We start from the raw sequence: 15,450 nt of genomic DNA, 5'->3' as shown, positions 1-15,450 counted from the left end.
AAGCTATAGGACCATAAGTGGAAGTGCCCTAGGCTCTGTTGCTTTGTTTTTTAGATGTTTCAGGAAACACCATACACTTCTCCCGAGTGTCTTTTGGCAATTTACATCCCGTCCATCAGCATAACAAGGCTCCCAGTTCTCCATGGCCTGTCCTGCCTTTCTGGATTTTACACTTTTTTCAGATGGCCCTTTTGACTGGGGGGAAGTGAGACTTCATTGTAGTGCAGATTTCCTTTGCAAGCTTGCTTCGTTGGCCAAAAAGGGCGTATGCGTTTTTTCCTGAATATATTCAGGAAAAAACGCATACGCCCTTTTTGGCCAAGTGCATCATTGTGGACGTTCTGCCTCTTTTCCTATGCTTTCAATGCAATTCCACTCTACCTCCTGAAATCGGTTTCCTGCAATTCTGCCCCGCTTTCAAGTCCTCTTGGCAGCCTTACTTCAGTATATTTTTGGACGATAGCTGTCATTTATAACTCTGCAGGTTTGTGAATTACAGTGCCCCTGAGCTCCTTTCTTCAACTCGCTTTCTTGTGACCTGTCCGCAACACCGCAGGATGGCTTCAGGCCCTAATCTGGTTCCGGCACCGCACGCTGAGCCTTTGGTTAATTCCTCTTCCTGGTGGGAAATGAGAGTTAAATTTGCCCGTCCAGACACCTCCAGCTAGTCTCTCATTGGTTCTCGCTATTCCTGTTCATCTTCCGCAGAAATTGCAAACTGGGCCAAACAGGAGGTTAAAGGCGCTGACTCTCCAAGTGGGGAGAGTGTTAGTAAAGCGTCTGGAATGTTGCACCCGAGTACCAGGGGAGGAAAACTGAGACATATTTGAACACGTCTCCCGTTCACACGGTTGATCATACTCTGGGTTCCACATGCATGTTTTAGCTGAAGGAAGAATACCTTAAACCTGGGTAGTTGAAACCCGTGGAATGGGTACCATGCAATATGACTTCAAAGGGTCTTCATTTGCTCACCGAACCTCTCCAATCCTATCACTGCTGCGTTTATGCCCCTGTACACATGCTTGATTCTCTTTCGGAGACATAGCAATCCATAGGTTTTAAGATACTTACTAGTCAGGTACATTCTTAGGCGTTTAATATGCGGTGTTGAGTCCATTTCGTTGAGCAAGGAGTAGCTCTTGTCTATTCCATATTTGGCTTAAGGAACTTTAGCTGTGCTCATTTCAATCTCTGGTTTTATGCAGCACCCCAACTCACCTTTACCCTTAAGCAAGCATAAGTTGGTTTTCTAAATTTGAGACCCTGTTCTGTTCTGTAATTCAGTTCCTGTGTAGCCAAGTTTACATTCCGTGTATTACTGATATTTTATGATGTTTCTTTTTCTGTGTGACTTATTTCAGTTAGAATCATCGAACCTGAATCCACTCATTGTGCTGCTAAGGGCGTGATGACATAGATTTCATTGCTGAGTGATATTGCTTTGTAAGTAAATACCACAACTTCTTTATCCATTTTTCACTTTCTGCGATGTTGAACTTGTACTGTAAACGAGGTTCTTGTAAACAGAGCCGTTCCAAACTTTGGGGTGGCTGTGTCTTTTTGATTTTAATTTCCCTAAGTTATAGGACCATAAGTGGAAGTGCCCTAGGCTCTGTTGCTTTGTTTTTTAGATGTTTCAGGAAACACCATACACTTGTCCCGAGTGTCTGTTGGCCATTTACATCCGGCCCATCACCATAACAAGGCTTCCAGTTCTCCATGGCCTGTCCTGCCTTTCTGGATTTTACACTTTTTTCAGATGGCCCTTTTGACCGGGGGGAAGTGAGACTTCATTGTAGTGCAGATTTCCTTTGCAAGCTTGCTTGGTTGGCCAAAAAGGCCGTATGCGTTTTTTCCTGAATATATTCAGGAAAAAACGCATATGCCCTTTTTGGCCAAGTGCATCATTGTGGACGTTCTGCCTCTTTTCCTATGCTTTCAATGCAATTCCAGTCTACCTCCTGAAATCGGTTTCCTGCAATTCTGCCCCGCTTTCAAGTCCTCTTGGCAGCCTTACTTCAGTATATTTTTGGACGATAGCTGTCATTTATAACTCTGCAGTTTTGTGAATTACAGTGCTCCTGAGCTCCTTTCTTCAACTCGCTTTCTTGTGAGCTGGCCGCAACACCACAGGATGGCTTCAGGCCCTAATCTGGTTCCGGCACGGCACGCTGAGCCTTTGGTTAATTCCTCTTCCTGGTGGGAAATGAGAGTTAAATTTGCCCGTCCAGACACCTCCAGCTAGTCTCTCATTGGTTCTCGCTATTCCTGTTCATCTTGCGCAGAAATTGCAAACTGGGCCAAACAGGAGGTTAAAGGGACTGACTCTCCAATTGAGGAGAGTGTTAGTAAAGCGTCTGGAATGTTGCACCCGAGAACCAGGGCACGAAAACTGAGACATATTTGAACACGTCTCCCGATCACATGGTTGATCATACTCTAGGTTCCACATGCATGTTTTAGCTGAAGGAAGAATACCTTAAACCTGGGTAGTTGAAACCCGTGGAATGGGTACCATGCAATATGACTTCAAAGGGTCTTCATTTGCTCACCGAACCTCTCCAATCCTATCACTGCTGCGTTTATGCCCCTGTACACATGCTTGATTCTCTTTCAGAGACATAGCATTCCATAGGTTTTAAGATACTTACTATTCAGGTACATTCTTAGGCGTTTAATATGCAGTGTTGAGTCCATTTCGTTGAGCAAGGAGTAGCTCTTGTCTATTCCATATTTGGCTTAAGGAACTTTATCTGTGCTCATTTCAATCTCTGGTTTTATGCAGCACCCCAACTCACCTTTCCCCTTAAGCAAGCATAAGTTGGTTTTCTAAATTTGAGACCCTGTTTTGTTTTGGAATTCAGTTTCTGTGTAGCCAAGTTTACATTCCCTGTATTAGTGATATCTTATGATGTTTCTTTTTCTGTGTGACTTATTTCAGTTAGAATCATCGTACCTGAATCCACTCATTATGCTGCTACGAGGCTGATGACATAGATTTCATTGCTGATTGATACTGCATTGTACGTAAGTACCACAAGTTCTTTATCCATTTTTCACTTTCTGTGATGTTGAACTTGTACGGTAAACGAGGTTCTTGTAAACAGAGGCGTCCCAAACTTTGGGGTGGCTGTGTCTTTTTGATTTTAATTTCCGTAAGCTATAGGACCATAAGTGGAAGTGCCCTAGGCTCTGTTGCTTTGTTTTTTAGATGTTTCAGGAAAACACCATACACTTCTCCCGAGTGTCTTTTGGCAATTTACATCCCGCCCATCAGCATAACAAGGCTCCCAGTTCTCCATGGCCTGTCCTGCCTTTCTGGATTTTACACTTTTTTCAGATGGCCCTTTTGACCGGGGGGAAGTGAGACTTCATTGTAGTGCAGATTTCCTTTGCAAGCTTGCTTGGTTGGCCAAAAAGGGCGTATGCGTTTTTTCCTGAATATATTCAGGAAAAAACGCATACGCCCTTTTTGGCCAAGTGCATCATTGTGGACGTTCTGCCTCTTTTCCTATGCTTTCAATGCAATTCCAGTCTACCTCCTGAAATCGGTTTCCTGCAATTCTGCCCCGCTTTCAAGTCCTCTTGGCAGCCTTACTTCAGTATATTTTTGGACGATAGCTGTCATTTATAACTCTGCAGGTTTGTGAATTACAGTGCCCCTGAGCTCCTTTCTTCAACTCGCTTTCTTGTGACCTGTCCGCAACACCGCAGGATGGCTTCAGACCCTAATCTGGTTCCGGCACCGCACGCTGAGCCTTTGGTTAATTCCTCTTCCTGGTGGGAAATGAGAGTTAAATTTGCCCGTCCAGACACCTCCAGCTAGTCTCTCATTGGTTCTCGCTATTCCTGTTCATCTTCCGCAGAAATTGCAAACTGGGCCAAACAGGAGGTTAAAGGCGCTGACTCTCCAAGTGGGGAGAGTGTTAGTAAAGCGTCTGGAATGTTGCACCCGAGTACCAGGGGAGGAAAACTGAGACATATTTGAACACGTCTCCCGTTCACACGGTTGATCATACTCTGGGTTCCACATGCATGTTTTAGCTGAAGGAAGAATACCTTAAACCTGGGTAGTTGAAACCCGTGGAATGGGTACCATGCAATATGACTTCAAAGGGTCTTCATTTGCTCACCGAACCTCTCCAATCCTATCACTGCTGCGTTTATGCCCCTGTACACATGCTTGATTCTCTTTCGGAGACATAGCAATCCATAGGTTTTAAGATACTTACTAGTCAGGTACATTCTTAGGCGTTTAATATGCGGTGTTGAGTCCATTTCGTTGAGCAAGGAGTAGCTCTTGTCTATTCCATATTTGGCTTAAGGAACTTTAGCTGTGCTCATTTCAATCTCTGGTTTTATGCAGCACCCCAACTCACCTTTACCCTTAAGCAAGCATAAGTTGGTTTTCTAAATTTGAGACCCTGTTCTGTTCTGTAATTCAGTTCCTGTGTAGCCAAGTTTACATTCCGTGTATTACTGATATTTTATGATGTTTCTTTTTCTGTGTGACTTATTTCAGTTAGAATCATCGAACCTGAATCCACTCATTGTGCTGCTAAGGGCGTGATGACATAGATTTCATTGCTGAGTGATATTGCTTTGTAAGTAAATACCACAACTTCTTTATCCATTTTTCACTTTCTGCGATGTTGAACTTGTACTGTAAACGAGGTTCTTGTAAACAGAGCCGTTCCAAACTTTGGGGTGGCTGTGTCTTTTTGATTTTAATTTCCCTAAGTTATAGGACCATAAGTGGAAGTGCCCTAGGCTCTGTTGCTTTGTTTTTTAGATGTTTCAGGAAACACCATACACTTGTCCCGAGTGTCTGTTGGCCATTTACATCTGGCCCATCACCATAACAAGGCTCCCAGTTCTCCATGGCCTGTCCTGCCTTTCTGGATTTTACACTTTTTTCAGATGGCCCTTTTGACCGGGGGGAAGTGAGACTTCATTGTAGTGCAGATTTCCTTTGCAAGCTTGCTTGGTTGGCCAAAAAGGCCGTATGCGTTTTTTCCTGAATATATTCAGGAAAAAACGCATATGCCCTTTTTGGCCAAGTGCATCATTGTGGACGTTCTGCCTCTTTTCCTATGCTTTCAATGCAATTCCAGTCTACCTCCTGAAATCGGTTTCCTGCAATTCTGCCCCGCTTTCAAGTCCTCTTGGCAACCTTACTTCAGTATATTTTTGGACGATAGCTGTCATTTATAACTCTGCAGGTTTGTGAATTACAGTGCTCCTGAGCTCCTTTCTTCAACTCGCTTTCTTGTGACCTGGCCACAACACCACAGGATGGCTTCAGGCCCTAATCTGGTTCTGGCACGGCACGCTGAGCCTTTGGTTAATTCCTCTTCCTGGTGGGAAATGAGAGTTAAATTTGCCCGTCCAGACACCTCCAGCTAGTCTCTCATTGGTTCTCGCTATTCCTGTTCATCTTGCGCAGAAATTGCAAACTGGGCCAAACAGGAGGTTAAAGGGACTGACTCTCCAATTGAGGAGAGTGTTAGTAAAGCGTCTGGAATGTTGCACCCGAGAACCAGGGCACGAAAACTGAGACATATTTGAACACGTCTCCCGATCACATGGTTGATCATACTCTAGGTTCCACATGCATGTTTTAGCTGAAGGAAGAATACCTTAAACCTGGGTAGTTGAAACCCGTGGAATGGGTACCATGCAATATGACTTCAAAGGGTCTTCATTTGCTCACCGAACCTCTCCAATCCTATCACTGCTGCGTTTATGCCCCTGTACACATGCTTGATTCTCTTTCATTGACATAGCATTCCATAGGTTTTAAGATACTTACTATTCAGGTACATTCTTAGGCGTTTAATATGCGGTGTTGAGTCCATTTCGTTGAGCAAGGAGTAGCTCTTGTCTATTCCATATTTGGCTTAAGGAACTTTATCTGTGCTCATTTCAATCTCTGGTTTTATGCAGCACCCCAACTCACCTTTCCCCTTAAGCAAGCATAAGTTGGTTTTCTAAATTTGAGACCCTGTTTTGTTTTGGAATTCAGTTTCTGTGTAGCCAAGTTTACATTCCCTGTATTAGTGATATCTTATGATGTTTCTTTTTCTGTGTGACTTATTTCAGTTAGAATCATCGTACCTGAATCCACTCATTATGCTGCTACGAGGCTGATGACATAGATTTCATTGCTGATTGATACTGCATTGTACGTAAGTACCACAAGTTCTTTATCCATTTTTCACTTTCTGTGATGTTGAACTTGTACGGTAAACGAGGTTCTTGTAAACAGAGGCGTCCCAAACTTTGGGGTGGCTGTGTCTTTTTGATTTTAATTTCCGTAAGCTATAGGACCATAAGTGGAAGTGCCCTAGGCTCTGTTGCTTTGTTTTTTAGATGTTTCAGGAAACACCATACACTTCTCCCGAGTGTCTGTTGGCAATATACATCCCGCCCATCAGCATAACAAGGCTCCCAGTTCTCCATGGCCTGTCCTGCCTTTCTGGATTTTACACTTTTTTCAGATGGCCCTTTTGACCGGGGGGAAGTGAGACTTCATTGTAGTGCAGATTTCCTTTGCAAGCTTGCTTGGTTGGCCAAAAAGGGCGTATGCGTTTTTTCCTGAATATATTCAGGAAAAAACGCATACGCCCTTTTTGGCCAAGTGCATCATTGTGGACGTTCTGCCTCTTTTCCTATGCTTTCAATGCAATTCCAGTCTACCTCCTGAAATCGGTTTCCTGCAATTCTGCCCCGCTTTCAAGTCCTCTTGGCAGCCTTACTTCAGTATATTTTTGGACGATAGCTGTCATTTATAACTCTGCAGGTTTGTGAATTACAGTTCCCCTGAGCTCCTTTCTTCAACTCGCTTTCTTGTGAGCTGGCCGCAACACCGCAGGATGGCTTCAGGCCCTAATCTGGTTCCGGCACGGCACGCTGAGCCTTTGGTTATTTCCTCTTCCTGGTGGGCAATGAGAGTTAAATTTGCCAGTCCAGACACCTCCAGCTAGTCTCTCATTGGTTCTCCCTATTCCTGTTCATCTTCCGCAGAAATTGCAAACTGGGCCAAACAGGAGGTTAAAGGCGTTGACTCTCCAAGTGGGGAGAGTGTTAGTAAAGCGTCTGGAATGTTGCACCCGAGTACCAGGGAAGGAAAACTGAGACATATTTGAACACGTCTCCCGTTCACACAGTTGATCATACTCTGGGTTCCACATGCATGTTTTACCTGAAAGAATACCTTAAACCTGCAGAGTTGAGACCCGTGGAATGGGTACCATGCAATATGACTTCAAAGGGTCTTCATTTGCTCACCGAACCTCTCCAATCCTATCACTGCTGTGTTTATGCCCCTGTACACACGCTTGATTCTCTTTTGGAGACATAGCAATCCATAGGTTTTAAGATACTTACTAGTCAGGTACATTCTTAGGCGTTTAATATGGGGTGTTGAGTCCATTTCGTTGAGCAAGGAGTAGCTCTTGTCTATTCCATATTTGGCTTAAGGAACTTTATCTGTGCTCATTTCAATCTCTGGTTTTATGCAGCACCCCAACTCACCTTTCCCCTTAAGCAAGCATATGTTGGTTTTCTAAATTTGAGACCCTGTTCTGTTCTGTAATTCAGTTCCTCTGTAGCCAAGTTTACATTCCGTGTATTAGTGATATCTTATGATGTTTATTTTTCTGTGTGACTTATTTCAGTTAGAATCATCGTACCTGAATCCACTCATTATGCTGCTACGGGCCTGATGACATAGATTTCATTGCTGAGTGATACTGCATTGTACGTAAGTACCACAAGTTCTTTATCCATTTTTCACTTTCTGTGATACTGAACTTGTACGGTAAACGAGATTCTTGTAAACAGAGGCGTCCCAAACTTTGGGGTGGCTGTGTCTTTTTGATTTTAATTTCCCTAAGCTATAGGACCATAAGTGGAAGTGCCCTAGGCTCTGTTGCTTTGTTTTTTAGATGTTTCAGGAAACACCATACACTTCTCCGGAGTGTCTGTTGGCAATTTACATCCCGCCCATCAGCATAACAAGGCTCCCAGTTCTCCATGGCCTGTCCTGCCTTTCTGGATTTTACACTTTTTTCAGATGGCCCTTTAGACCGGGGGGAAGTGAGACTTCATTGTAGTGCAGATTTCCTTTGCAAGCTTGCTTGGTTGGCCAAAAAGGGCGTATGCGTTTTTTCCTGAATATATTCAGGAAAAAACGCATACGCCCTTTTTGGCCAAGTGCATCATTGTGGACGTTCTGCCTCTTTTCCTATGCTTTCAATGCAATTCCAGTCTACCTCCTGAAATCGGTTTCCTGCAATTCTGCCCCGCTTTCAAGTCCTCTTGGCAGCCTTACTTCAGTATATTTTTGGACGATAGCTGTCATTTATAACTCTGCAGATTTGTGAATTACAGTGCCCCTGAGTTCCTTTCTTCAACTCACTTTATTGTGAGCTGGCCGCAACACCGAAGGATTGCTTCAGGCCCTAATCTGGTTCCGGTCCGGCACGCTGAGCCTTTGGTTAATTCCTCTTCCTGGTGGGAAATGAGAGTTAAATTTGCCCGTCCAGACACCTCCAGCTAGTCTCTCATTGGTTCTCCCTATTCCTGTTCATCTTCCGCAGAAATTGCAAACTGGGCCAAACAGGAGGTTAAAGGCGTTGACTCTCCAAGTGGGGAGAGTGTTAGTAAAGCGTCTGGAATGTTGCACCCGAGTATCAGGGGAGGAAAACTGAGACATATTTGAACACGTCTCCCATTCACACGGTTGATCATACTCTGGGTTCCACATGCATGTTTTAGCTGAAGGAAGAATACCTTAAACCTGGGTAGTTGAAACCCGTGGAATGGGTACCATGCAATATGACTTCAAAGGGTCTTCATTTGCTCACCGAACCTCTCCAATCCTATCACTGCTGCGTTTATGCCCCTGTACACACGCTTGATTCTCTTTTGGAGACATAGCAATCCATAGGTTTTAAGATAATTACTAGTCAGGTACATTCTTAGGCGTTTAATATGCGGTGTTGAGTCCATTTCGTTGAGCAAGGAGTAGCTCTTGTCTATTCCATATTTGGCTTAAGGAACTTTATCTGTGCTCATTTCAATCTCTGGTTTTATGCAGCAACCCAACTCACCTTTCCCCTTAAGCAAGCATAAGTTGGTTTTCTAAATTTGAGACCCTGTTCTGTTTTGGAATTCAGTTCCTGTGTAGCCAAGTTTACATTCCGTGTATTAGTGATATCTTATGATGTTTCTTTTTCTGTATGACTTATTTCAGTTAGAATCATCGTACCTGAATCCACTCATTATGCTGCTACGGGCCTGATGACATAGATTTCATTGCTGAGTGATATTGCTTTGTAAGTAAATACCACAACTTCTTTATCCATTTTTCACTTTCTGCGATGTTGAACTTCTACTGTAAACGAGGTTCTTGTAAACAGAGCCATCCCAAACTTTGGGGTGGCTGTGTCTTTTTGATTTTAATTTCCCTAAGCTATAGGACCATAAGTGGAAGTGCCCTAGGCTCTGTTGCTTTGTTTTTTAGATGTTTCACGAAACACCATACACTTCTCCCGAGTGTCTGTTGGCAATTTACATCCCGCCCATCAGCATAACAAGGCTCCCAGTTCTCCATGGCCTGTCCTGCCTTTCTGGATTTTACACTTTTTTCAGATGGCCCTTTTGACCGGGGGGAAGTGAGACTTCATTGTAGTGCAGATTTCCTTTTCAAGCTTGCTTGGTTGGCCAAAAAGGGCGTATGCGTTTTTTCCTGAATATATTCAGGGAAAAACGCATACGCACTTTTTGGCCAAGTGCATCATTGTGGACGTTCTGCCTCTTTTCCTATGCTTTCAATGCAATTCCAGTCTACCTCCTGAAATCGGTTTCCTGCAATTCTGCCCCGCTTTCAAGTCCTCTTGGCAGCCTTACTTCAGTATATTTTTGGACGATAGCTGTCATTTATAACTCTGCAGGTTTGTGAATTACAGTGCCCCTGAGCTCCTTTCTTCAACTCGCTTTCTTGTGACCTGTCCGCAACACCGCAGGATGGCTTCAGGCCCTAATCTGGTTCTGGCACCGCACGCTGAGCCTTTGGTTAATTCCTCTTCCTGGTGGGAAATGAGAGTTAAATTTGCCCGTCCAGACACCTCCAGCTAGTCTCTCATTGGTTCTCGCTATTCCTGTTCATCTTCCGCAGAAATTGCAAACTGGGCCAAACAGGAGGTTAAAGGCGCTGACTCTCCAAGTGGGGAGAGTGTTAGTAAAGCGTCTGGAATGTTGCACCCGAGTACCAGGGAAGGAAAACTGAGACATATTTGAACACGTCTCCCGTTCACACGGTTGATCATACTCTGGGTTCCACATGCATGTTTTAGCTGAAGGAAGAATACCTTAAACCTGGGTAGTTGAAACCCGTGGAATGGGTACCATGCAATATGACTTCAAAGGGTCTTCATTTGCTCACCGAACCTCTCCAATCCTATCACTGCTGCGTTTATGCCCCTGTACACATGCTTGATTCTCTTTCGGAGACATAGCAATCCATAGGTTTTAAGATACTTACTAGTCAGGTACATTCTTAGGCGTTTAATATGCGGTGTTGAGTCCATTTCGTTGAGCAAGGAGTAGCTCTTGTCTATTCCATATTTGGCTTAAGGAACTTTATCTGTGCTCATTTCAATCTCTGGTTTTATGCAGCACCCCAACTCACCTTTCCCCTTAAGCAAGCATAAGTTGGTTTTCTAAATTTGAGACCCTGTTTTGTTTTGGAATTCAGTTCCTGTGTAGCCAAGTTTACATTCCGTGTATTACTGATATTTTATGATGTTTCTTTTTCTGTGTGACTTATTTCAGTTAGAATCATCGAACCTGAATCCACTCATTGTGCTGCTAAGGGCGTGATGACATAGATTTCATTGCTGAGTGATATTGCTTTGTAAGTAAATACCACAACTTCTTTATCCATTTTTCACTTTCTGCGATGTTGAACTTGTACTGTAAACGAGGTTCTTGTAAACAGAGCCGTTCCAAACTTTGGGGTGGCTGTGTCTTTTTGATTTTAATTTCCCTAAGTTATAGGACCATAAGTGGAAGTGCCCTAGGCTCTGTTGCTTTGTTTTTTAGATGTTTCAGGAAACACCATACACTTGTCCCGAGTGTCTGTTGGCCATTTACATCTGGCCCATCACCATAACAAGGCTCCCAGTTCTCCATGGCCTGTCCTGCCTTTCTGGATTTTACACTTTTTTCAGATGGCCCTTTTGACCGGGGGGAAGTGAGACTTCATTGTAGTGCAGATTTCCTTTGCAAGCTTGCTTGGTTGGCCAAAAAGGCCGTATGCGTTTTTTCCTGAATATATTCAGGAAAAAACGCATATGCCCTTTTTGGCCAAGTGCATCATTGTGGACGTTCTGCCTCTTTTCCTATGCTTTCAATGCAATTCCAGTCTACCTCCTGAAATCGGTTTCCTGCAATTCTGCCCCGCTTTCAAGTCCTCTTGGCAACCTTACTTCAGTATATTTTTGGACGATAGCTGTCATTTATAACTCTGCAGGTTTGTGAATTACAGTGCTCCTGAGCTCCTTTCTTCAACTCGCTTTCTTGTGACCTGGCCACAACACCACAGGATGGCTTCAGGCCCTAATCTGGTTCTGGCACGGCACGCTGAGCCTTTGGTTAATTCCTCTTCCTGGTGGGAAATGAGAGTTAAATTTGCCCGTCCAGACACCTCCAGCTAGTCTCTCATTGGTTCTCGCTATTCCTGTTCATCTTGCGCAGAAATTGCAAACTGGGCCAAACAGGAGGTTAAAGGGACTGACTCTCCAATTGAGGAGAGTGTTAGTAAAGCGTCTGGAATGTTGCACCCGAGAACCAGGGCACGAAAACTGAGACATATTTGAACACGTCTCCCGATCACATGGTTGATCATACTCTAGGTTCCACATGCATGTTTTAGCTGAAGGAAGAATACCTTAAACCTGGGTAGTTGAAACCCGTGGAATGGGTACCATGCAATATGACTTCAAAGGGTCTTCATTTGCTCACCGAACCTCTCCAATCCTATCACTGCTGCGTTTATGCCCCTGTACACATGCTTGATTCTCTTTCATTGACATAGCATTCCATAGGTTTTAAGATACTTACTATTCAGGTACATTCTTAGGCGTTTAATATGCGGTGTTGAGTCCATTTCGTTGAGCAAGGAGTAGCTCTTGTCTATTCCATATTTGGCTTAAGGAACTTTATCTGTGCTCATTTCAATCTCTGGTTTTATGCAGCACCCCAACTCACCTTTCCCCTTAAGCAAGCATAAGTTGGTTTTCTAAATTTGAGACCCTGTTTTGTTTTGGAATTCAGTTTCTGTGTAGCCAAGTTTACATTCCCTGTATTAGTGATATCTTATGATGTTTCTTTTTCTGTGTGACTTATTTCAGTTAGAATCATCGTACCTGAATCCACTCATTATGCTGCTACGAGGCTGATGACATAGATTTCATTGCTGATTGATACTGCATTGTACGTAAGTACCACAAGTTCTTTATCCATTTTTCACTTTCTGTGATGTTGAACTTGTACGGTAAACGAGGTTCTTGTAAACAGAGGCGTCCCAAACTTTGGGGTGGCTGTGTCTTTTTGATTTTAATTTCCGTAAGCTATAGGACCATAAGTGGAAGTGCCCTAGGCTCTGTTGCTTTGTTTTTTAGATGTTTCAGGAAACACCATACACTTCTCCCGAGTGTCTTTTGGCAATTTACATCCCGCCCATCAGCATAACAAGGCTCCCAGTTCTCCATGGCCTGTCCTGCCTTTCTGGATTTTACACTTTTTTCAGATGGCCCTTTTGACCGGGGGGAAGTGAGACTTCATTGTAGTGCAGATTTCCTTTGCAAGCTTGCTTGGTTGGCCAAAAAGGGCGTATGCGTTTTTTCCTGAATATATTCAGGAAAAAACGCATACGCCCTTTTTGGCCAAGTGCATCATTGTGGACGTTCTGCCTCTTTTCCTATGCTTTCAATGCAATTCCAGTCTACCTCCTGAAATCGGTTTCCTGCAATTCTGCCCCGCTTTCAAGTCCTCTTGGCAGCCTTACTTCAGTATATTTTTGGACGATAGCTGTCATTTATAACTCTGCAGGTTTGTGAATTACAGTTCCCCTGAGCTCCTTTCTTCAACTCGCTTTCTTGTGAGCTGGCCGCAACACCGCAGGATGGCTTCAGGCCCTAATCTGGTTCCGGCACGGCACGCTGAGCCTTTGGTTATTTCCTCTTCCTGGTGGGCAATGAGAGTTAAATTTGCCAGTCCAGACACCTCCAGCTAGTCTCTCATTGGTTCTCCCTATTCCTGTTCATCTTCCGCAGAAATTGCAAACTGGGCCAAACAGGAGGTTAAAGGCGTTGACTCTCCAAGTGGGGAGAGTGTTAGTAAAGCGTCTGGAATGTTGCACCCGAGTACCAGGGAAGGAAAACTGAGACATATTTGAACACGTCTCCCGTTCACACAGTTGATCATACTCTGGGTTCCACATGCATGTTTTACCTGAAAGAATACCTTAAACCTGCAGAGTTGAGACCCGTGGAATGGGTACCATGCAATATGACTTCAAAGGGTCTTCATTTGCTCACCGAACCTCTCCAATCCTATCACTGCTGTGTTTATGCCCCTGTACACACGCTTGATTCTCTTTTGGAGACATAGCAATCCATAGGTTTTAAGATACTTACTAGTCAGGTACATTCTTAGGCGTTTAATATGGGGTGTTGAGTCCATTTCGTTGAGCAAGGAGTAGCTCTTGTCTATTCCATATTTGGCTTAAGGAACTTTATCTGTGCTCATTTCAATCTCTGGTTTTATGCAGCACCCCAACTCACCTTTCCCCTTAAGCAAGCATATGTTGGTTTTCTAAATTTGAGACCCTGTTCTGTTCTGTAATTCAGTTCCTCTGTAGCCAAGTTTACATTCCGTGTATTAGTGATATCTTATGATGTTTATTTTTCTGTGTGACTTATTTCAGTTAGAATCATCGTACCTGAATCCACTCATTATGCTGCTACGGGCCTGATGACATAGATTTCATTGCTGAGTGATACTGCATTGTACGTAAGTACCACAAGTTCTTTATCCATTTTTCACTTTCTGTGATACTGAACTTGTACGGTAAACGAGATTCTTGTAAACAGAGGCGTCCCAAACTTTGGGGTGGCTGTGTCTTTTTGATTTTAATTTCCCTAAGCTATAGGACCATAAGTGGAAGTGCCCTAGGCTCTGTTGCTTTGTTTTTTAGATGTTTCAGGAAACACCATACACTTCTCCGGAGTGTCTGTTGGCAATTTACATCCCGCCCATCAGCATAACAAGGCTCCCAGTTCTCCATGGCCTGTCCTGCCTTTCTGGATTTTACACTTTTTTCAGATGGCCCTTTAGACCGGGGGGAAGTGAGACTTCATTGTAGTGCAGATTTCCTTTGCAAGCTTGCTTGGTTGGCCAAAAAGGGCGTATGCGTTTTTTCCTGAATATATTCAGGAAAAAACGCATACGCCCTTTTTGGCCAAGTGCATCATTGTGGACGTTCTGCCTCTTTTCCTATGCTTTCAATGCAATTCCAGTCTACCTCCTGAAATCGGTTTCCTGCAATTCTGCCCCGCTTTCAAGTCCTCTTGGCAGCCTTACTTCAGTATATTTTTGGACGATAGCTGTCATTTATAACTCTGCAGATTTGTGAATTACAGTGCCCCTGAGTTCCTTTCTTCAACTCACTTTATTGTGAGCTGGCCGCAACACCGAAGGATTGCTTCAGGCCCTAATCTGGTTCCGGTCCGGCACGCTGAGCCTTTGGTTAATTCCTCTTCCTGGTGGGAAATGAGAGTTAAATTTGCCCGTCCAGACACCTCCAGCTAGTCTCTCATTGGTTCTCCCTATTCCTGTTCATCTTCCGCAGAAATTGCAAACTGGGCCAAACAGGAGGTTAAAGGCGTTGACTCTCCAAGTGGGGAGAGTGTTAGTAAAGCGTCTGGAATGTTGCACCCGAGTATCAGGGGAGGAAAACTGAGACATATTTGAACACGTCTCCCATTCACACGGTTGATCATACTCTGGGTTCCACATGCATGTTTTAGCTGAAGGAAGAATACCTTAAACCTGGGTAGTTGAAACCCGTGGAATGGGTACCATGCAATATGACTTCAAAGGGTCTTCATTTGCTCACCGAACCTCTCCAATCCTATCACTGCTGCGTTTATGCCCCTGTACACACGCTTGATTCTCTTTTGGAGACATAGCAATCCATAGGTTTTAAGATAATTACTAGTCAGGTACATTCTTAGGCGTTTAATATGCGGTGTTGAGTCCATTTCGTTGAGCAAGGAGTAGCTCTTGTCTATTCCATATTTGGCTTAAGGAACTTTATCTGTGCTCATTTCAATCTCTGGTTTTATGCAGCAACCCAACTCACCTTTCCCCTTAAGC

Source organism: Pseudorca crassidens, unplaced genomic scaffold, assembly GCF_039906515.1.
Source record: "Pseudorca crassidens isolate mPseCra1 unplaced genomic scaffold, mPseCra1.hap1 Scaffold_63, whole genome shotgun sequence".
In the NCBI taxonomy this organism is placed as follows: Eukaryota; Metazoa; Chordata; class Mammalia; order Artiodactyla; family Delphinidae; genus Pseudorca; species Pseudorca crassidens.
The sequence above is the reverse complement of the archived record's forward strand: the minus strand, read 5'-3'. Positions refer to the sequence as shown.